This window comes from Somniosus microcephalus, chromosome 5 (genome assembly GCF_052327205.1).
Source record: "Somniosus microcephalus isolate GS21.2 chromosome 5, FLI_Smic_1.0, whole genome shotgun sequence".
In the NCBI taxonomy this organism is placed as follows: domain Eukaryota; kingdom Metazoa; phylum Chordata; class Chondrichthyes; order Squaliformes; family Somniosidae; genus Somniosus; species Somniosus microcephalus.
The window spans coordinates 275,950,320-275,974,807 of record NC_140991.1 but is presented as its reverse complement, the minus strand read 5'-3'; the positions used below and the strand labels follow the sequence as shown (position 1 = coordinate 275,974,807).

The 24,488-nt window shown below is 46.4% G+C and overlaps 1 long non-coding RNA gene across 1 annotated transcript in view; it reads right to left on the bottom strand.

Moving 5' to 3' along the window:
* Positions 1 to 24,488, bottom strand: part of LOC147117747 (uncharacterized) — a 258,768-nt gene that overhangs the window by 212,904 nt on the left and 21,376 nt on the right. The window contains exon 2 of the long non-coding RNA XR_015078526.1: positions 9,218 to 9,271. This is a non-coding gene — a long non-coding RNA (uncharacterized LOC147117747). The remainder of the gene's footprint in view (positions 1 to 9,217; positions 9,272 to 24,488) is intronic.

Here is a 24,488-nt window from a genome sequence, read left to right as displayed (position 1 = left end):
CATCACATGCCAAACGAATTGGTAATGCTGGGTTGTAATGGGCCAATACCTCTTTCGATATGATTAGTGTTTTGCTCTTCTGGAAAGCTCGTCTACATTCGTCACTCCACATCCATGGCACCCCAGTTTGCAGTAGGGTGTTCAGTGGGTGTAGTATTGTAGACAAATTTGGCAAGAACTTATGGTGGTAGTTTACCAGCCCAAGGAACGACCTCAGTTGTGACACATTTTCCGGTGCTGGAGCCTTGACTACTGCCTCAATCTTCACTGGAGACTTATGTAACCCCTCTTTATCGATAACGTGGCCACAATACGAGATCTGTTTTCTAAAAAACTCGCATTTGGGGCGGTTAGCTCGGAGCCCATATTCCTGCAATCTAGTGAGCACCTGCTCCAGGTTGGCAAGGTGATCACTGTCATTTTCGCCCGTGACCAGGATGTCGTCCAAATAACACTGGGTCCCTGGGATCCCTTGCAGGACTTGTTCCATTGCCCTCTGCCAAATAGCCGGAGCTGATGCTACCCCGAATACCAGCCGGTTGTATTGGTAGAGACCTTTATGGGTGTTGATTGTGAGGTATTTTTTTGATGCTTCTTCTACCTCCATTTGCAGATACGCCTGGGCCAGATCAATCTTAGTGAAGCGTTTCCCTCCAGATAGCGAGGCAAAAATATCTTCAATCCGTGGAAGTGGATATTGTACGGTGTGAAGGACCGGGTTCACTGTTACCTTAAAGTCCCCACGGATGCGAACCTTCCTTGGTTCCCCAGACGTGCTGCTCAACGACTTTTTCATCACAGGGACGATGGGTGTAGCCCACTCGCTCCAGTCTACCTTGGACAGTACACCTGAACGTTCCAGACTCTCCAGCTCTGCTTCGACGGCTGGGCGGATCGCATAAGGTACCGGTCTGGCCTTAAAAAATTTTGGGCTTGCGTTTTCTTCAATTTTAATCGTCGCTGTCATGCCTTTTAGTGTTCCGAGTCCTTGCTGGAACACTTCTTTCACGTCAGTTAGGATCTTTGACAGTCGCCCAGGTGTGACGTCGTCATCCTTTTTGTCAGCCACAGTCAGTGCCTGTATGGAATGCCAATCCAGTTGTATTTTCCAGATCCATTCACGTCCCAGTAATGGTGGTCCTCCATCTTGCAATACATACAGGTCTAGTTTTGGTGTTTCCTTACCGTTATATATAACGGTCACCCTTATTTTTCCTTTGGGGTAGACTTTTTGCCCCGTGTACGTCTTCAAAATAATTTTTGTGTCTCTCAAGGGTATGTGTGAGAATAGCCGCTCGTAGTCCCGTCGGTTTATGACTGTTAGGGCTGAGCCTGTGTCCAATTCCATCTTTACCTGGACTCCTGCTATCTTGAGAGTGACCCAAATGGTTCGGTGATCCTCCGTTGTGATCACATTATGTAGTTTCAGACAACTCAGTTCCCTGCTTTCGGAGTCGTTATCACTCTTTTGTTCGTCTGAACTATTCTCCGTCATCTTACGTACCTTCTTGAACTTTCCTTTGGTAGGTTTCTTATTGCTGGTTTTCTTTCCCGACCTGCAGACTCGTGCTATGTGTCCTACTTTTCCACACTGTCTGCACACTTTGTCTTTGAACCAGCAATCATTCTGGTCGTGTGTTGTTCTGCCGCAGCGATTGCACTTCTCTGTTCCAAATGACATTTTGTTTGTGCCATATTCTTGCGGTCTCTGTTGTATCTCTGCAGCGCCCTGTGCTGCTGCTTCATATGATACCGCAATGCTGAAAGCCTTTTCCAGCGTAAGGTCCTTTTCAGATAAAAGCCGTTTCTGGGTTCCTTCACTTTGAAGCCCACACACAAACTTGTCCCTTAAGGTATCTGCCAGTCCCGCTCCAAACTGGCAGTGTTTCGATAGTTTGCGCAGTTCTGTTAAATAATCAGCATTGCTTTCATCCTTATGCTGGTTCCGTTTGTGAAACTTGAATCTTTCTGCTATCAGCAGCGGTGTGGGGTTTAAATGTTCCTGTAGTATCGTTACTATGTCTTCAAAACTCTTTTCCATTGGCTTCGTTGGGGTTACTAGATTTTGTAATAAACCATATGTCTTTGCACCCATTAAATTTAACAATACCGACGCTTTCTTGTCATCTGACACCTCATTTGCCTTGCAGTACACCTCTATTCGTTCGACATATGTAGTCCAATATTCGACTTCATTTTCAAACGCGGTGATACTGCCACTCTTCGGCATTTTGGGTGTGGTTTAAAATGGCGTCTCCCAATGGCTTAAAATGGCGTCTCCCGCGCTTTCCTTCCTCCCCCGCTGCTGCCAACGCCGCTCCCGGCGGTTCTCGTGGCAATGGCGATGCCCTGTAGGTTTCGCGCGCTTCTCCTGCGCTGCTGCCAACGCCGCTCTCGGCGGTCCTCGTGGCAATGGCGTCGCCTCGCGGGTTTCTGCGCGTCTCTCGCTCCCTCTCTTCGACGCTGCTCGGCCCATGAACACCGGCTGCACCCTGTGCGCTCTGCCCTCTCTCTCCCTCCCCCGTCGACGCTGCTCGGCCCTTTGCTGTGCCGCTCGGTCGGGCTCTAGCCCGCTGCTGTTGCCAGCCCATTTCGCTGGACCACCTCGACTGGAAAGCCAAGCCTGGCTCTCGACAGCCTCCCCCGCAATTCTCGAGTCTCTGCTGGATGACTGGGCGGTTGCCCGTGGTCGACGCCCGAGTCTCTGGCCTTGACCTCCAATCCACTGATCTCCAGGAACGAATCCCCGGGAGGTGATGCAGAGTTGCAGGTAGGTTCGAACTTGCCTTGTCGCCAATGTTGTGTCCGGGTATAATAAGACACAGACTGCGGAGAACGGTACAACAGGTGTTTACTCAACGTGGCTCACAGTGGAACTGCCTGTACAGATTACTACTCAGTGCTATATACAGGTGTGGTCACTGCCGGTACTACAGTATACATGAGCTGTAAAAAGTAGTTCCCCCCCTTAAAAGGTATATACATTACACCTAGCACCCAGGCATATTTTCCCCACCCTTATCCAAAGGCAGCAAAGCCAACGATAGCACAAACTGAGATCGGACAACACAAGACAGAGCATCAAACCTGTGGCCTTCTTGGTTTATGTGGCTCAGCTTCTTAGTGGAAAAGACCTTACTGAGCTATCAGGGGACGTATTTAAACTTAAAATAAGTGAGTCTGAAAATTCTAAGTACAAGTGCGGTGGAGTGGGAATAGCAGAAGATATGCATGTGGGTGCTGCTGGTGGCCCCAACATCAAAAGCTACAGCTCTCCATGCGATTGTACCTTCTTGTAAGAAAGCCAAGAAAAAATTGCAATGGATCATCTTCTGGTGAAGGCCTGATGTTTCTGGGTGCACCTGTTTTCCTCCCTTCCACTGCATTCTCTGCCAATTTACACTGGCAGTGCGTCCCAGGAGCCGAGGAAATTTGGAGTCAATATGCTTAAGAAATGTTAAAATAGTATAAGTCTTTGAGTATAATACACCCCCCCCCCCCATGTATGATACCACCACCACCTTCTCAGGGCAACTAGGGATGGGCAATAAACACCAACCTTGCCAGCAACGCCCACATCCAGGCAATGACTATCTCCAACAAGCGAGAGTCTAACCACCTCCCCTTGACATTCAACTGCATTACCATCGCCAAATCCCCCACCATCAACATCCTGGGGGTCACCATTGACCAGAAACTTAACTGGACCAGCCACATAAATACTGTGGCATCAAGAGCAAGTCAGAGGCTAGGTATTCTGCGGCAAGTGTCTCACCTCCTGACTCCCCAAAGCCTTTCCACCATCTACAAGGCACAAGTAAGGAGTGTGATGGAATACTCTCCACTTGCCTGGATGAGTGCAGCTCCAACAACACTCAAGAAGCTCGGCACCATCCAGGACAAAGCAGCCCGCTTGATTGGCACCCCATCCACCACCTTAAACATTCATTCCCTCCACCATCAGCGTACCATGGCTGCAGTGTGTACCATCTACAAGATGCACTGCAGCAACTCGCAAAGGCTTCTTCGGCAGCACCTCCCAAACACGCAACCTCTTCCACCTAGAAGGACAAGGGCAGCAGGTGCATGGGAACACCACCACCTCCAAGTTCCCCTCCAAGTCACACACCATCCTGACTTAGAAGTATATCGCCGATCCTTCATCGTCACTGAGTCAAAATCCTGGAACTCCCTACCTAACAGCACTGTGGACCTTCTCCACATGGACTGCAGCAGTTCAAGAAGGCAGCTCACCACCACCTTCTCAAGGGTGATTAGGAATGGGCAATAAATGCTGGTCTTGCCATAAACAATTATTTTTTTTAATCTCCAAAATACATTTTTTTTTAACATTGGGTGGTTTATTTTCAGAAAAATATAGCATCCATATTTAATACAAACACTCTATCCCATTTCTGGCTATTGAAAACTCTTAAATTATTTGGCAGTAGATAACATGACATAGACATGAAGCTCACACGAGCATCGGCATGTAGATGAGAATTGGGAGGAGCCCAAGGATGGGTACTTGATACATAGTGACCCAGATTTTGCAGTGGGTATTATGGTGTACTCTGAGACTACCCTGTCATACCGCCTTTGAAATATACCGCAAGTTCAGGATTTCCGCATGCACTAAATCCAGAACTTGCAATCTGTCAAGGTACGCCTTGACAGATCATCTGCACCGCCTTGGAAATCACAATTGCTGGCGCAAAGTTGGGCTATTTGCCCACCAACTGCCCAGCAATTACATCTGAAAATTTTAGTTAGTGAAAGCAAACACAGGAGCCTGTTTCACATCTTAAAAGATCTATAGTCTCCCCCGTAGTGTTAATAGAAAAACACCTGAAGATATGCTTTGCTAAAAGGTTCGCAGTGATTGTTGTACCACATTTTTCACAACCATTTGTTTTCTCTTAAATACTATACGTATGTCGACACCTATAACAAAGTATTAAAATCTCAGTATTTTAGAAGCAATTTCACTTTGTCTCAGCAATCTGTTTAGAGAATTCAGGTGCTCAGTACAGTGATCAGAAGTAACTAGAAACTGTACGAAGCCGGGTTGTTAGATCTCTGAGCTTGCTTTAATACTTCTCCTTAATCACTGCCCAAGCTAGGAGAAATATTGACCTTCAACTGTATCATTAACTGTATATTGACTGGGGCAAGAAATAGAATACAAATGTAAAACTGGGCTTTTTTTAATTTAATTCAGACGCCGAACAAACATGATCTTTCAATTTTGGTTACCTTCTACCTTTATTCTTTGCAATGTTTAGTATTTTTAGTTTACAATTGCTTGGTAGAAACCTTATAAAGTGCAAGAGTCTGAACCGTGTATATGTTTTGGTGGAGGAAACTTTTTTTGTCGGTCAACTAAGGTTCGAATGGCCATGCCTTTCAATTTAAAGCATATATAGTGTAACATGGTACAATCTAACAGTAGTTAAAGATTTTTAAAGTTATTTTTGCAAGTATCCTGTGAACACACTATTTAGCATACTCTATTTTACTTTCAGTTAAATTCTGAAAATTAAATTGATTGCTCATGAAAAAATATCCTTTAGTAACAGAGAAGGCCAGACAGATAGACAGATAGAAAGTATTCCTTTTAATTACTTGGGAAGTTGAATAAGAAAGTTAAACAAAGTGAACATCTATCAAATTTCAGTGATCAATTCTGTCCTTTCAACTCAAAAATGAACAACATAACAAACAATATAATGCAGTTTTAACAAGGAAAATAGATTTATCTATTACCAGTCTAAATGAGGTCTGAATAATATATTTTAATCCTGAAAATTAACATTGAATATATGGCTGTGAATCTCTTTCTGAAGTTCAACAACATTACTTGTAGGAGATATAAAACATTGTTAGACATTTACAGAGTATCAAAACAGGAAGTTGTATACATAGGGACTAATAAATTGTGAATCTGGATTAAAAAACCCAAAATGCTGATATATGAAATAAGCCCAAGTACCAGTTTAATTAGATGATATGATAGCAAAATACTGCGGATGCTGGAAATCCGAAATAACAACAGAAAACGCTGGAAAAACTCAGCAGGCCAGGCAACATCTGCTGAGTAGTAATCTGGGATGTTATGATTAAGGTTATCCACCAGGTTGTGCTGTAGCCAATGCTGCTGCTAAGGTCAGAGGTTTGCTTCCTGTTAAGGTCAGAGGTTTGCTTCCTGTATAGGTCAGCGCAAGGTGGAATGCCAGGATGCTGATGCAGGCTGTCTGTAAATGTGTTTCCCAGTTGTTTCTAACATCTAGCCTCTTTGAGTTCCTTGTTCCACTTTCTGGATTTATCACATCCGTGGAGAGAGAAACAGAGTCAACGTTTCGGATCGAAACCCTTCTACAGAACTGAGAAAAAAAGGCAGGAAATGAAACAGATTAAAAGGCAGTTTGGGGGCTGGGAAATGGGGGAGGGGATGAAAGAAGAGACATTAAGAGATATTCAAGGTGAGACGAGATGGTAATAGGGCAGGTAAAGAAACAAACAATGGCTCTAGATGAAGTGTGAACTGCGCTGGCAGAGTGAAAGACAGCTGCCATGTGGGAGGGAGAAAAAAAAGGAAAAGGCACAAACCAAAAGTGTGGATAAAAAATATAAAAATATAATAGGGGCCAAGGTTATGATCTGAAATTGTTGAACTCGATATTGAGTCCGGAAGGCTGTAAAGTGCCTAATCGGAAGATGAGGTGCTGTTCCTCGAGTTTACGCTGAGCTTCCGTGGAACAATGCAAGAGGCCGCAGACGGTGAGGTCTGAGTGGGAATGGAATGGTGAATTGAAATGACAGGCGACCGGAAGCTCGGGGTCACCCTTACAGACTGAACGGAGGTGTTCCGCAAAGCAGTCACCCAATCGGCGTTTGGTCTGCCCAATGTAGAGGAGACCACATCGTGAGCAGCGAATACAGTATACTAGATTGCAAGAAGTACAAGTAAATCATTGTTTAACCTGGAAGGGGTGTTTAGGGCCCTGGACAGTGGGAAGGGGGGAGGTATATGGGCAAGTGTTGCATCTCCTGCGCTTGCACGGGAAGGTGCCGGGCGAAGGGGAAGGGGTGCTGGGGGTGATAGAGGAGTGGACTAGGGTATCTCAGAAGGAGCGGTCCCTACGGAATGCTGAAAGGGGAGGGAAGATGCGTTTGGTGGTGGGACCACGTTGGAGGTGGCGGAAATGGCGGAGGATGATCCGTTGAATGTGGAGGCTGGTGGGGTGAAAGGTAAGGACAAGGGGAACCCTATCGTCGTTCTGGGCGGGAGGGGCAGGGGTGAGGGCAGAAGTGCGGGAGATAGAACTGACCCGGTCGAGGGCTGTGTCAACCACGGTAGAGGGGAATCCTCGGTTGAGGAAAAAGGAAGACATGTCGGAAGCACTGGTGTGGAAGGTGGCATCGTCGGAGCAGATGCGGCGGAGACAGAGAAACTGGGAAAATGGAATAGAGTCCTTACAGGAGGCGGGGTGGGAAGAAGTGTAGTCCAGGTAGCTGTGGGAGTCATTGGGCTTGTAGTGAATGTTGGTCAATAACCTATCCCCAGAGATGGAGATGGAGAAGTCGAGAAAGGGAAGGGAAGAGTCGGAGATGGACCATGTGAAGGTGAGGGAAGGGTGGAAATTGGAGGCAAAGTGAATGAAATTGTCTAGTTTAGGGCGAGAGCAGGAAACGGCGCTGATACAGTCATCAATGTACCGGAAAAAGAGGTGAGGGAGGGGACCTGAGTAGGACTGGAACAAAGAGTGTTCCACATATCCCACGAAAAGGCAGGCATAGCATCCCCTTCCCCCGGCATCTTCCTGTGCAAGCGCAGGAGATGCAACACCTGCCCATATACCTCCCCCCTTCCCACAGTCCAGACCCCAAACACCCCTTCCAGGTGAAACAGCGATTTACTTGTACTTCTTGCAATCTAGTATACTGTATTTGCTGCTCACGATGTGGTCTCCTCTACATTGGGGAGACCAAACGCCGATTGGGTGACTGCTTTGCGGAACACCTCTGTTCAGTCCGTAAGGGTGACCCCGAGCTTCCGGTCGCCTGTCATTTCAATTCACCGTTCCATTCCCACTCAGACCTCACCATCTGCATTGTTCCATGGAAGCTCAGCGTAAACTCAAGGAACAGCACCTCATCTTCCAATTAGGCACTTTACAGCCTTCCGGACTCAATATCGAGTTTAACAATTTCAGATCATAACCTTGGCCCCTATTATATTTTTATATTTTTTATCCACACTTTTGGTTTGTGCCTTTTCCATTTTTTTCTCTCTCCCACATGGCAGCTGTCTCTCACTCTGCCAGTGCATTTCACACTTCATCTAGAGCCATTGTTTGTTTCTTTACCTGCCCTATTACTATCTCGTCTCACCTTGAATATCTCTTAATGTCTCTTCTTTCATTCCCCTCCCCCATTTCCCAGCCCCCAAACTGCCTTTTAATCTGTTTCATTTCCTGCCTTTTTTTCTCAGTTCTGTAGAAGGGTTTCGATCCGAAACGTTGACTCTGTTTCTCTCTCCATGGATGTTGCCTGGCCTGCTGAGTTTTTCCAACATTTTCTGTTGTTATACCAGTTTAATTAGAAGTTCTTAAAAGATTTTAAAACGTAATTTCAATGGAAGAGACTGAAATAAGTTTCTGTGGGCGTGGCTTAGTTTTGACAACCTTTGTGGGCATTTCTTCCCTTACGCATAAGTTGTACACATAAGCTGTACGCTGCACTCCTGGCCTTCGTGATATCATATGCTGTGCAGAACTCTACAGTGCAGAAGAGCAAGTCTCCCGTTCTGGGCCTCGCACGAGGCAAGTACGTATTCTTTTTGTAGGTCGGCGGCGTACTCCATAGCTACGCCGCTGACAGCAATTTTTGGGCCATTATATCAGGACCTAACAATCTGCAATCTTTTAGCACTAGATGCCATTACAGAAAATAGAAAAACAGTCCAGTGCATAAAGATATTTACTGTTGAAGTTAGATTTTTCAGCCATCATACAGTAAAGATCATTTAAGAGCCATCACTAATCCAAGTGCATAGCAGCAACCAAGTACTCTACAACTGGCAAAAAAACTTTGGATCACTCCTTCTTACCGACATCACTAGAAGGTCACAGATTCAAAGCAGGCAAATTGAAAAGAAAAGCAGGTCATATCAAGCAATCTATTCTGTGCTTTAAATCAACATAAAAAGACTTACCACAGTCACTGTATTGGCTAGAGGCAGACATCTCTTTGTCTCTTGCAAGTAGCCCTAGAGAACAAAAGCAGGGGTATTATTTTTGTGGGGGAGGGTTGCTTTATAAGGTTTGCAGAGTTTATTTTGAGAATGCAAAGAGGCTTCAAGGCGATTTAGACACGTTGAGTGAGTGGGCAAATACATGGCAGATGCAGTATAACGCGGATAAATGTGAAGTTATCCACTTCGGTTGGAAAAACAGAAAGGCAGAGTATTATTTAAATGGTGATAGATTGGGAAATGTTGATGTACAAAGGGACCTAGGTGTCCTTGTACACCAGTTACTGAAAGCAAACATGCAGGTGCAGCAAGCAGTTAGGAAGGCAAATGGTATGTTGGCCTTCATTGCAAGAGGATTTGAGTACAGGAGCAAGGATGTCTTACTACAGTTATACAGGGCCTTGGTGAGACCACATCTGGAGTACTGTGTGCAGTTTTGGTCTCCTTACCTAAGAAAGGATATACTTGCCATAGAGGGAGTGCAGCGAAGGTTCACCAGACTGATTCCTGGGATGGCAGGACTGTCGTATGAGGAGAGATTGGGTCAACTAGGCCTGTATTCACTAGAGTTTAGAAGAATGAAAGGGGATCTTATTGAAACGTATAAAATTCTGACAGAGCTAGACAGACTGGATGCAGGGAGGATGCTTCCCCTGGCTAGAACGAGGGGTCACAGTCTCAGGATACGGGGTAGGACAATTAGGACTGAGATGATGAGAAATTTCTTCACTCAGAGGGTGGAGAACCTGTAGAATTCTCTACCACAGAAGGCTGTGGAGTCCAAGTCACTGAATATATTTAAGAAGGAGATAGATAGGTTTCTAGACGCAAAAGGCGTCAAGGGGTATGGGGAGAAAGCGGGAATATGGTATTGAGATAGAGGATCAGCCATGATCATATTGAATGGCGGAGCAGGCTCGAAGGGCGGAATGGCCTACTCCTGCTCCTATTTTTCTATGTTTCTAGAAGAGCCTCAGCTTTTTAATTACAATAGTCTGTTTTTATCACGTTCTATTTTCCAGATTGTGTTCTTGTCACTTTAGCATTCATCAAAATTCAAACTTACTCAGTGTACTTTCAAAACTCTGGTGGTGCTTATGGAAAAAACCCTTTTGGCAATTTCTACTAGCATTTAGTTTGGTAACAGAGAATTACTTTACAAAGATTATTGTTGGTATTTGCAGTAGAGTTTGCCATAACTTTGTGAAACTGTTAAGATATGTAAAAGACAATATGGACCAAGCTCTTTACCAATATCCCAGAACAGTCAGGCTTCAAGATCCCAGAACATTGTATAATTGCTTTTTAAAATCCAAATAAGTTCATCTTCAATAATTTTATATAGAGAATGGGCTGCTTGAGCAGTTTTTGTCAGAATACAGTGCTTGGCATGCGTTGAAATTTTAACTTTATATCTTGCTATCGATATTTAACACTGCAGTTAAGCATTCATACCTGCTTAATTTGTTAATGCTCTTCCAGGATGGCTAATTGAATACCAGTGTCTGCTCTCCACAACATCAAAGGAATCTGGCTCGTTCTTACTCCTTTATGACTGGAGCAGCAATACAAAGTTTTCATCACTTTAGCCAAACCTCCATCTCTGTGTCAAGTTGCAGTTATATTGCACAATTGGTCAGACACTGTTGCAGGTATCTACTTGGATTTAGAAACTTCAGTCACTGCCTTAAGTGGTCTGGTTGCCTGCTTTTTTAAGGAAGTTGACTCTGTTAGTGAGCCAGCAGGACATGGGAGTGTAACAACGAAACTCCCTTGTGATCTGGACTGGGTCTCCACATCTTAAGCAGATGTACTCCTTTAATCACTCCGAAGGTGGTCTGAGTTAACTCTAGCTGGGGTATCGTTTGGTTTAGTGTGTAAGGTAATTTACACCACAGTGGGCAAAACATAGAGAACACTGAAAATGACGAAATTCACTTGGTACAATCAGTACAATTTCTGTTCACATACTGTTAGAATAAAATAAAGAACACACATTCCACTAGCCTATTTCAGGAAATCTTATCATAATGATAGTACTGGTAACTAAGAGAGAGAGACTAACAACCAGTACAGAGGTTGCTTCTCCCCCAGTGGTGTCTTCACCAACTTTCTGGTGTCTGTTGATTTTTAAAAATCAGAGAATAAAGAAATTTGTCAACACCAAGGTGCTAGGTATCTCCTGAATGACCAGACATTACTAACGAATGGGCATTATTTGAGAACTCTTCAAAACAGCACTTAAAACATCTCACGACTGCTTCTGGTTTGACAATTCAGCATGGGACTGTATGGAACAGCAAACCACTTTTAGGCAACTTCTGCTGAAAATGTATTTTAAGAGAGCTCATGTCTGGCTCCAATTCACGGAAAAATGGCCATAGAATCCCGGACCGTGGCAGAGACCATTAGCTGTAGAAGGTGACGTGTAGCCACGAATTATAAATTATATTGTAGGCTCACCTGGCTATGAACCATGTTCTACTCATAGTGAGAGCTCTGCGCAAGCATGTTTACACACGTGACAGAGCTCCACTTTCCTGGCAGCAAATTTTTAATGCTAGGGGAGTGTGGCTGTAGGGGAGGTACAGCAAGAGGAATGGAAGAGAGAGAGATGGGGTACAGAAAGAGGAATGTGAGAGAGAGGGAGAGATGGGGGTACAGATGCAGGGGAGTGGGAAAGAGATTGAGACCAGTGGAAGAGGAGAGAGCGATGCAGATGCAAAAGGAAGAGATTGATGCAGCTGGGGGGCGGGGGGGGAGTGGACTATGGAATAGATTAGGGGAGGAAGAGAGAGGAATAGACACTAAGGGCAAGAGATAGTGAAATACAGGGAAAAGAGGAAGGGGAGGGGGGAGGTAGAGATGAGAGAAAGAAACTGAGAGGTAGTGGGAAAAAGACTGAGACAGACAGGGGAGAGCGACTGACAGAGAGATGTGAGGGAGAGAGAATGGAAGGAGGGGGCAGAAGAGAGAAACCAGAAGGGTTGGGGAACAAGATCAAAGGCAAGGGTGAGAAAGAAAAGGGAGAGAGACAAATGGGGGGAAGGGAAGGGAAAAGGAGAAGACTGATAGATGGATGGGGGGTGGGGGACAGGAAAGAGGAGGGCGCTGAGGAGGGTGTTCAAGTTTTTCATCTGCACCAGATGGTTTTCTTGAGTCCAGTGATAAAAACCATTCCTGTAGGTAACCCCAGAAGCCCAGTTAACTGAAGTGACTTTATATGACAACATCCAGTAAAGTTGCATTGCCTAAGGTCAATCAGAACACTCGTGTTATTGTAATTTGCTAATTGGATAGGACAGCAGCCCTCCCCTGTATTTGGATATTGGAGGAATAATCCAGTGGTTCTCAAACTGGGGTTCATGTAGACAGGGCGGTAAACAGCAGAGGGGGAGGAAAAAACCCTGTAACACTCAGCAGCAATGCCGTGAGTAGGCGGGCAGTGGAGGGTTACACCTGTAATGGTGCCAGTGTACCCAACAGGAGCCACCGGGCCTCATCCCAGTCCAGGAAGAGCAGGGAGGTGTCGTGCGGTGAAGTATTCAACAAGCATATTGCTGAACCTGTAAGGTTACCTTTCAGCTGAAGGGAAGATAAAAGTTTTGACATCACCAATCACATCAACGTTCACTGGGGGTGATCACGACTCCTGTCTCCATGGGAAGGTGTTTTAGAGTTTTTTCCCCAAAACTTACCTTTGGTTGGCAGCTGCAGGGACTGCATTGCCTGGTGGTTGTGTTGGGCATCAGGTGAAGGGTGGTGATAACGAGTGGGATTTTTAAAAAGTTTTTTGTAAAGCATTTTCAGATGCAGTAATCAAGGCCGTGATTTTGCCGATGCTCAGAGTGCGGGTTCGGAGGTGGGTCCGCTGTCAAAATCAAAATGATTGACCAGGTTGGGAAACTGCTCCGAACCCGCCTCCATGTAAGTTTCCAAAGTATCAGGTCTGCGATTTCTGAACAGATCCGACACCAAGTGGCGGGGAGGCATTTAAGATAGTTAAATGCTTGTTAACTTCTATTTTGCCAGCCTATTTCCATTTTCCCACTTTTATAACGGGGTTCACATCGTTCAGAGATCACATCAGGTAAGTATGTCGGGTTCTGTATGTCTCCCCATTGCTGTGAATAGGTGGCAGCTGCAAAAGTGGTATGAAAGCTACCATTTCACAGCTGTTCACTTTCCAATGTCAGAAGCTTGAGCCTTCAGGACCTGGAAGATACTTTTGAGCTTTATGCAGTTTGGAAATGTTTGAAGTAAACTCTCTATCCATTGTCACCTCCTCAGAGCAAGCTCTCTCACCACTGACAAATTGCTTCTGCCATCTCAACTTCAGCTGCCATCTATGCCACATCAGTATCCTTGAAAAAATCTCACCTTGGTCCTCTGAATCCCTCCACTATCAGCCCCAACACCAATATCACAAGCAACAATACCAACCTTCTCCACAATTACCTGATGCTGCACAGGACATAGGTCATCAGCACCTGACAACATTGCTGCCCGGGAGGCCAGCGATGACATCACCATGGCCAGATTTACTTCACTTGACGCTGTTAACCCTGGCTGCCACATGATGCGCCAGGTTGACACCACCCCACACCAGCACCATAAAGCATCCCTACAATGTCCAAGCCATTCCTTTCACACACATCACAATTGGAGGGGTGGTGAAGTTATGTCTCAACATACGCTGGAACTCACTAAGACACTTCCAAAGGTTAGCACAGATCTGCCCAATAAGGTAAGGTGTTGAAAATATAGATTTCAATGTTTGACAACACATTAACAGAAACTTCACATGAACATTGGCTAAACCACCCAGGTGCCTACCCTTGTGTGTTGTTAGTTCGTATGCTTGCAGTTGATTGAGGGCGAGTGTGAGAGGTGGCTAATGAGATGCGGAAGTGATAATGTAGATAGAGAGGGACGGGTGAAGGTACAAGGTATGTTGGTGTGAGTAAGGATGTGCAGGAGTAGGGTAAGGAAGGCAGAGTGATGGGGATGTGATGAGTGGCACAGCAGGATGAGGTTGAGTGTGGCTTGGCTGTAACGTTTTGTGATCTACTGAGATCACTGAAAGGTTTGTGCCACTGCAGCCTGGTCTTCCTGATGACATCCCTGCTTCTGCCCTCCTGTACAATGTGCAACTAGGCTGCATTGATCTCCTGGGGAGGTCTCTTCCGCCCATGGGAAGGGAAGCGAACCTCCCTGCGTGCTGTGACTTCTTCCATAAGCATATGGAGGGAGTTGTGGGAGAGCCTGGGTGTAGCCGTGCACCTTTGTGCAGTGCTCGTCGGTGTTTGCAACACCTCAATGCTGTAGAATATCGACAGCAGAACTGTCAAGATCAATTTGAACATAGCCCCTTTAAGGAAACCGGTTGACGACGTGTCATCAAATGACGTCATCAGACCTGCTTCCTGTTAATTGTCCGGGAACCTTGCAGGGCGTGCTTAACAAGCCCAATCAACGGAAAATCGCTTAGAGAGTGCGGGTTGCAGTAGGCAGCGGGCTGGGACCGCGACACCGACCCCGGCCGTCCCGGACCCGCCTCGGTTGGCGAAATCACGGCTATAGTTTTTGTAAAGAGCCGTGACCTGTTAGAGATTAAATAAAGTCACTAATAAGGTTTATATACCAAAAAAAAGCAACTCATGATTTTTTTTAACTAAATCTCCTGATGTTTAAGAGTTTGATTATGATTTATGAGACGGTGATCTTTCATCAGAACTGGAAAAAGTTTGAGATGTAACAAGTTTTAAGCGAGTACAGAGGCAGGTAAAGGGGGGAGGAGAAGAAAGAACAAAAGTGAACCACCGCCCCATGACATTCAACAGCATTACCATTACCAAATCGCTCACCATCAACATCCTGGGGGTCACCATTGACTAGAAACTTAACTGGACCAGCCACATAAATACTATGGCTACAAGAGCAGGTCAGAGGCTGTGTATTCTGTGGCGAGTGTCTCACCTCCTGACTCCACAAAACCTTTCCACCATCAACAAGGCACAAGTCAGGAGTGTGATGGAATACTCCCCACTTGCCTGGATGAGTGCAGTTCCAACAACACTCAGGAAGCTCAACACCATCCAGGACAAAGCAGCCCGCTTGATTTGCACTCTATCTACCACCTTAAGCATTCACTCCCCTCCAGTACCGGCGCACCGTGACTGCAGTGTGTACCATCTACAAGATGCACTGCAGCAACTCGCCAAGGTTTCTTCCACAGCACCTCCCAAACCCGCGACCTCTACCACCTAGAAAGACAAGGGCAGCAGGAGTATCCGAACACCATCACCTCTAAGTTCCACTCCAAGTCACACACCATCCTGACTTGGAAATATAATCACCGTTCCTTCATTGTCGCTGGGTCAAAATCCTGGAACTCCCTCCCCAACAGCACTGTGGGAGTACCTTCACCACACAGACTGCAGCGGTTCAAGAATGCGGCTCACCACCACCTTCTCAAGGGCAATTAGGGATGGGCAATAAATGCTGGCCTTGCCAATGACGCCCACATCCCAGGAACAAATAAAGAAATAAAAAAGGTCTGTGTTCGGTTAGAATGTAGGAGAAATTAAATGACAAGAGATGATGGTGCAAAGCAAAAGCGGGTGGTAAAGAAACAAAAGATGGGTCTAGAGGAGGTGTAAATGGCAATAGCAGAATCATTACCAACAGCTGCTGTACGAAAAAATGGGAGCAGTGGTTATGATCTGAAATTACATAAGAACATAAGAAATAGAACATAAGAAATTGTTGAACTCAATGTTGAGCCCAGAAGGCTGTAAAGTGCCTAATCGAAAGATGAGATGCTGTTCCTCGAGCTTACATTAAGCTTCATTAGAACAGTGTAGGGGGCCAAGGACAGATTTCTATTGGCATCCCAAAGTTAATCAATGAAAATAATTGGAAAATGACCTAAAGGTCAATATGATAAGACCAGCTCAACATTATGGCAGCGAAATTTGGTAGGATAGCGCCTACCGTTAGCGCCTGGCGGGGGCACTAACTGGGCGCTAAGAGGTTAGTGCCCAGCCGCGGTGAAGCCAATGCCGCATGCAACCTTCAATGGCGAATTAGCGCTGGCGTTAACTATTAGCACCTAAGCCTTTAGTGCCTCTCATGGTGACGTCAATGCATGTGCTACGCCCCATTAATGGCCCCGATGTAAAATTGCCTGTCGTCCCTTGCTTTAGCGCCTCGCGCCAACAACGCCAGTAAGAGGAGGCGTTGTGCACTCGGAAGTGCGCTGCAGGAGCGGTAATTAAAGGGAATGTCACTTGAACATCGCGAAAAGAACACTTTCAGTGGTTGCACCGTTTATTACTTGCAGCAGTCTGCTGCCTGTGCAAAATTTTTTTACAGCTTTTCCTCAAACATCTCCAAATGCTGCACTTTCTGAAAGTGATGGGGGCTGCAATGGCAGTCGCCCAGGTTGCATTGAAAAGCACCACTGGTGACTATGAGCTTATACAGCGTGACTGGCCCTTCCCTTTAAGAAATGGAAGCAGCCTGTGTGATTAAAGAGTGCCATTTACACTTCACATGACCTTCTTTATTGCTCTGCCGGTAACGCCCCGCTCTCAGAGGTTAGCGCCATAGTTAGGAGTGCAGCGCTTGATTTAGCGCTCCATTTCCCTCTTGGAGTGCCAACAATGAATTTCGCGGGAGTCGACAATGATTAGCGCCTGGCGCTAATTCTTCAACTTTTCGGGGGATATGGTGACGTCAATGCATCTGCAACGCCCGTTAACTTAGTGCCTCCCATTAGCGCCTCTGAGGGGCACTAACTGGGTGCTACCGCCTTTGCGTCCTGGCGTGGCGATAGTGCCGATGCCTGTGAAATTGACGTGAAGGTTTGCGGCAGCGGTAACCACTAGCACCACGATCTCCTGCACTTAATGTGCAGTTGGTGTGCGACCACACACAGCGAATCCTCACAGTCAATGCCCGCTATCCTGGCAGCAGCCACACACAATGCCTTCATCCTGCACCAGACTGGTGTGCCAGCTCTATTCCAGCCACCACATCAAGCTCGCGGCTGACTGCTGGGAGACAAGGGCTATCCGCTCTCCACCTGGCTCGTGACTCCCCTCCGCAACCCCAACACTCATAGCCAGCACTCATACAATGAGAGCCATGCTGCCAACCAGGAACATCGAAGTGCTCAAGCAAAGCTTCTGCTACCATGACCACTCGGGAAGAGCCCTCCAGTACTCGGCTGAGCGGGTGTCCCTATCGTTGTCATCTGCTGCCTGCTGCACAACTTGGCCATCATGAGGGCGCAGCCATTGCCACCAGGCAGAGCTGCACCACCTCAAGAGGAGGAAGAGGGAAACGAGGAGGACGAGGACAAGGAGCACAAACAGCAGCGACGGAGGAGCCAGCAACTCCATTGGCCTTGTTGTAGGGCGGTCAGTGACCGACTTATCAGACTTTATTGCCAATGAATTCGAGGCCACTTCCCGGTTGCTCAACCCGTCCATCATTCCATCAATTTCTCATTCCATGCCACATCCCAAAGCTGAAATGAGACACATCACCATTTCTGCAACATTGCAATAACAAATTTATCCAAATTCAGTAACCACATATATACAACAACAATATGAACTAATAAACCTTGGGCAAACCCTTACTTCCCCCCTTTACAGTGCCTTTTCCTAATCTGCTGCTCCTACGTCGTGTCTCCCCAGTGGCTGCAGCAGGGCTGGTGGAAGGCTGCTGAGTGTTGGTGCCAGAGACTACACATAGCCTTGCAGGACACCCTTGACCAGCTCTGGGCCTGGAAAGCCTGGCTGTACACTCTGTCACCTCAGGATGGGTGGCGGCAGTCTGGGCTGGCTGGATGACAGGCACGGCAAGTGCAATGGCAGAGTGGCAGTGGCGAGATCAGGAATGCTGTCATCCTGAGAGAGGACAGCAGGTTCCTGCTCCACTGACACACAGCCACTCCCTTGGGCCAGCACCTCAGCATCACTAGCAATCTGCTGGAGCAGATTGGTGGCCTACTGCGATACCGTGAGATCCCCGGTGGACTATGGTGGACCCAGCGGCGATAGCAGCAGTCAGAGATTGCATCACATCAAGCTGCGACTGCATGAGAGCAGTCTGAGACTCGATGCAACCAACCATTCTCTGCATTACAGCAGTAAGACGTTGCATGGCTTCCGCCTGTGCTGCAATGGAAGCTGCCACATCGCCCATGACACGAGTCATGAGGTCTGGATCCGCACGATATCTCTGGGAGTCCACCATCCTCTGAAGGGTGGAAATAATGGGCTCCATGGTGTGTGCAGAGCTCTGTGCAATGTTGGAGGCGGACTCCTCCATGTTCCTTACCATTGCCGAGAGGCTCTCAGGCACCCTTGCCATTGCCGCTATCATCTCGGAGTGCATGCCCATCACCCTTCTTGTGAACACCTCCCATCGAGGTCCTCATCTGAGTCCTGTGCAGCAGAACTCGCGCGTGAACTCGCCCTCCGGGGAGCTGACTCCCGAGCTACCCTTTCCCTCTGGCCTTGTTGCAGCACACTCGTCCCCGGTGCAGCACCAGTGCAGACCCCTCTACTAAACTCCAAATATCGCGTAGTGCCAGTATCTGAGGTGGTGCCTGCGGGTGAGAGATGCAGTGACAAGGTGCTTTGCTCCTCCTCCTCTTCTCCTTCCTCACTCTCAGTGGGAGGCTCAGGGATAGGCTGGTCATCTGGTTGTTGATTCTCTGAAAGCATAAAGGCACAAGACTTGCATCAAAGTGAGGGCAGGGGGGCAGGAAGGGAGAAAGGAATGCAGACAGTATCAGGAGCTGGAAAGTGGGAAAGGCTTGTGCTGTGAGCAGGAAGTGGGATGAGAGAAGAAGAGGGGATGAAAATACCGATGGCCACGCCGCCCACCACCTGCTGCTCAATGAGTCGCAGCACTCACTCCTCATGGTCTGAAAGCTGCTGGAGATGCGCACTGCCCCCGCCCGTTCTATGCTGCTCTCGCCTATTGTGAGCCATCTTGACCTGCAAGAGAAACGATTGTGTGTAGAGTCCAGCTATGTGTTTGGGAGATATGCCTGCGGTAGCTGAATAGCTGTGATTGTCGGCAAGGCATTAGATGTGGATGAGAGTTTGAGTAGGTGCAGATGCAGATGCCTGGTGAGTGAGTGGTGGGGGTGTGGTGGTTTGTGCAGTGTGTACAGACTAACATTCAGATGCTGGTATGTAGGACCTGTTGAAGCATGTACTTACCTTGATCGCCCGAGTGAGGTCATTGAATTTCTTCTGGCACTGTGTCAGGCTGCGTATGACCACACTACTGGCCAAGACCTCCTGGGCCACTTTCCTCCACATTGGGAAGACCTGGGGCAATTGCCTCCTTCCAGTGTCTGGGAACAGCACTGCCCTCCTTCGCTCCACTCCCACGACCAATGCCTCCAATGCCTCGTCCATGAAACGACGACCTCTCTCCCTGGAAGTGGAATCAGCCATCACAATCAGGGGATTGATTTTGTTGCAGGTCGCCTTCACAGCCAGCACTGCCGATAATGAGGATCTGCACAATGATGCAACCTCTCCTTTAAGAGCTGAAAGGAGCCAATGTGAAGGGTCATTCCCGATTGCATTGCACCTGAAATTCATTATCGCTCTGCTGGTAGTGCCCCTGCAGCGCCCCACTGAGGTCACTGGCACTTGATTTAGCGCTCCACTTCTTTCCAGGAGCACTAACAGCCAATTTAGGAGAAGCCCAGAATCCTTAGTGCCTAGCGCTAATTTTTCATCATTTCAGAAATTAGCGCCGCAAATGGGGCAATACCGAATTTCTCCCAGTAGTCAAATAAACAGATAAAAGTAATGGCAATGTGCAATATCCTTTTTATCTCACTGGTGATAACATAACTTTAGATGCAACACACTTCCAAATGAGTAATGAGTTATCAAAAGTTAATTCACACTGATCCATAATGTATTCAATTTATGCTGCAGATAGGGTTTTTTTTTAAACATTGATTTTATTTTGGTACTTTAACATCAAAGGCAGCTTTATGATATTATGTTGTGAAATCAGAGCAGTTTTTCCAGTTAAAGGCAAAGGAAATATTGATAAAACCACTTATGCTAAAAAGATGCATGCCAGCTGAGTGATAACTGACCTATTAACATAAGTGCCACAGGTGTGAGCAAGTTATAGGTGCATTAGCAATAGTAACTTTGTCATACGCTATCTACTAACCAGCACACGTTATTTGTGTGCCATATAAAAAAATTATCACCAGTTGCTCTCCCATGACTTAGCTTATGGACAAAAATTAAAAAGTGTCTTCCTGCTCGTCTTCCACGCTCTCCTTCTCTCTGTCTTTATGCTTGCCCGCTACTCCTTCTGTCTCTCTCTTTCGCCGCCTCTGTCTGGTTCTCACGATTTTGTTAAGTTATTCATTTTTCACTATTGTTTTAATTTGCACAATTCACAGGGTTAGGAGAGAGAGTCCACCTTCTATCCCTGTGAATTGTGCACATTGACACAAAATTGAGCAAAATAAAGCATTAAAATAATCATGATCGCTGATAATTGTTTTATCTCTGTGTAGATTGTATATATTTCTCACCGTGTATAGGTATTTGTCTCTCATATTCTCAATGATTATATATATTTCTTACAACATTTATATGTATCAAAATTATAAACAAATGTCTTACTCTTTATATTTTACCATATATATCTGTATACGGCCAAAGTCATAACGGCACAGAAGAAGGCCATTCGATCCATCGAGTCTGTGATAAAAATAATAACTTCCGGGAAGTTATGTCATCACTTCCTGTGAACTGTGAACTGTGAACTATGAACTATGAACTGTGTACATACCTCACTTCCTGTCATGTGTCACTTCCTGTTGGACTGGTATAAATACTGGTCTGTTCAGTATTGTAAGAGGCTTCTACCAGAGGCATGGTAAAGACCTCTCTTGTATATAGTGTGTTTATAAGTTACTTAAAGCTTACTTTAAAGTTACTTGATGGTAAGCCTCCTTTTTCTTACATCAATTTAAGTAACTTAGTATTTACACTCACGAATACTAGACCTTCGGACAAACTCGGAATTAAGGATCCAGGGAACCACCCATCATGGAGAAAATCCTTAGACCTATTCGTCTGGACTTGGACCCGAATGCACCAGCAGCTGGCAGGGTATGGAAGCATTGGTACCGTACTTTTGAGAATTTTCTGGATGAATGTGAAGCGGATGCTCCTGCTAGATTGAAGATACTTATCAATTATGTGACCCCAAAAGTGTTCGAATATGTTGATGAATGGGATAATTACGATGAGGTGATTCGGGCACTTAAGAAACTGTATGCCAAGACCCCAAATGAGGTCTATGCTAGACATCTACTGGCCACAGCCCGACAAGGGCCAGGGGAATCAATTGACGAATTCCTGCAAGAACTTCGCAGGCTCAGCGTAGATTGTAACTTTCAGGCAGCCTCAGCTGAGCTGTACCACCAAGAAATGATTCGTGATGCTTTCATCTGCGGGATTGCCTCTCCATTTATACGCCAGCGTCTACTAGAAAGTAAAACACTTGAGCTACAAAAAGCTTTTGACCTAGCTTGTTCACTGGATTTGGCAAAGAGAAATGCAGACCTCTATCAGCTGCCCAGATCTCGATCTGCTGCTGTAGCTGCAACCAGACAATTCAAGCGGTCTCAGGTGAACCCTATCATGGGGGAATCTAATTCTGATAATTCTGATGAAGAAGAGGAGGACGACCCCACTTTAGCAGCCTCTTGGCAATCTAGGAAGGAATGCTTCTTTTGTGGAGATGCTTTTCACCCTAGGAAAACCTGCACTGCTCGCAATGCAATCTGCAGTTATTGCGGGAAAAAAGGACACTTTGCTAAAGTTTGCCTATCAAGGGCCTCTACGAGGGCCAATCCAGCTAAGGCCTACCGAACTGCCCCAATTAGGGCCTATCAAGATGCTCCAGCTAGGACCTATCAAGCTTCCTCTCGAGCTCTCTCCCGAAGAAGCACACCGAGAGTTTTAGCCACTCTCTGTGCAACGACACCAATTACAGCTGCTTGCCCACAGAACCTGTCTCATGCTGCCACAAAAATTTCAATTAAAGGGCATACCTTAGATGCCTTAATTGACTCAGGAAGTACTGATAGTTTCATTAAGGAACAGATTGTTGCGAAATTGAAACTACATGTCTTCCCATCGGACCAGGCAATTGCGATGGCCCAGTCATCACTTAATACCAGAATCTCCGGCTTTTGTGTTGTTGATATGACACTTCATGGTCGTATGTATCCCTCCACCCGACTTTCGGTGCTCAAGGACTTATGTAGTGATCTCCTCTTAGGACTGGACTTCCAAAAACAGCATAAGAAACTCACCATTGAGTTTGGTGGATCCAAACCCGGACTTACTATTTCTAATATACCGTCTAAATTACCATTTTGTGCATTATCAGCAGCTTCACTTGATGAACCCTCATTATTTGCCAGTATTCCGCCTCAATGCCAACCGATAATAACGAAATTGCGGCGCTTTAATCAGGAAGACCAATCTTTTATTGCGGCTGAAATCTCTCGACTTCTAGCAGAGGATATCATTGAACCATGTTCGTCGCCCTGGCGGGCTCAAGTCGTCATTGTCAAGAACCCTCTAAAACCTCACAAACAGCGACTATGCATCGATTATTCGCAAACCATCAATCAATATACCGACTTGGACGCCTACCCATTGCCACGCATTGATGATATGGTTAATAAACTGGCCGAATACAAAGTGTTCTCAACTTACGATTTAAAAAGTGCCTATCATCAGTTACCCTTGAAGGTCTCAGATAAGCAGTACACAGCCTTTGAGGCTAATGGACGGCTGTACCAATTTCGTCGCCTCCCATTCGGGGTTACTAATGGAGTGGCTGTCTTTCAACGGGCAATGGATGGCCTGGTTAAGCAGGAAAACCTAAGGGACACTTTTCCCTATCTTGATAACATTACCATTGCAGGTCACGATCAACAGGAACACGACTCCAACCTCCAAAAATTTCGGGATGCCCTCCATCGCCGTAATTTGACCCTGAATGAATCCAAATCTGTTGAGTCGCAACCGACCATCAACATCCTTGGCTACTGCGTAGGCAATGGTATCATTAAGCCAGACCCAGAAAGACTTCGCCCGCTCTAAGAGCTCCCGTCACCCAAGAATCCGGCTTCTTTACGTCGGGCTCTCGGTCTGTTTGCATACTACGCTAAATGGATTCCTCATTTTTCAGACAAAATCCAACCCTTGCTGCATGCTAGATCATTTCCACTGGGAACAGCGGCTGTTGCAGCCTTTAACCTTCTCAAAAAACAGTTGGAGAAAGCGGCTCTTCACTCCATTGATGAGAATCTCCCTTTCGTGGTTGAATGTGATGCCTCGGAGGTGGCGATCTCGGCTACTCTGAATCAGGAAGGTCGTCCTGTAGCATTTATGTCCAGGACCTTACAAGGTGCCGAGCTACATTATCCTCCGGTTGAGAAAGAAGCCACAGCCATCATAGAGGCAGTACGGAAGTGGAACCATTTTCTAGCTCGCCAGCACTTTACATTGATCACGGACCAACGATCAGTCACCTTCATGCTCGATAATCGAAAACGAACCAAAATTAAGAATAATAAAATACAACTTTGGAGGATGGAACTGGCCTCTTTTGGTTATACCATTCTCTATCGGCCTGGCAAGGAGAATGTGGCCCCGGACACCCTCACACGGGCATTCTGCTCCACTATGTCATCCTCCACCCTCATGGATGTCCACAATGGTTTGTGCCATCCTGGCGTTACGCGCATGCTACATTTCGTACGATCACGGAATCTCCCTTTTTCCACTGGAGATGTAAAGAAAATATGCTCAGAATGCCGGCTTTGTGCGGAATTAAAACCTCAGTTCTTCCGCCCCTCAGATGGTATACTCATACATGCAACCCAACCGATGCAACGACTTAGCATCGATTTTAAGGGCCCAGTGCCCTCTTCAACTCGGAACACATATTTGCTCGCCATGATCGACGAATATTCACGTTTTCCGTTTGCCTTCCCCTGCTCCAATATGCTGGCGTCCACAGTAATCTCCTGCCTTGAGCAGGTATTTTCTCTCTGTGGCATGCCGGCTTATATTCACTCAGATCGGGGTCCATCCTTTATGTCGAGGGAACTCAAGGACTACCTCTCAGAACGGGG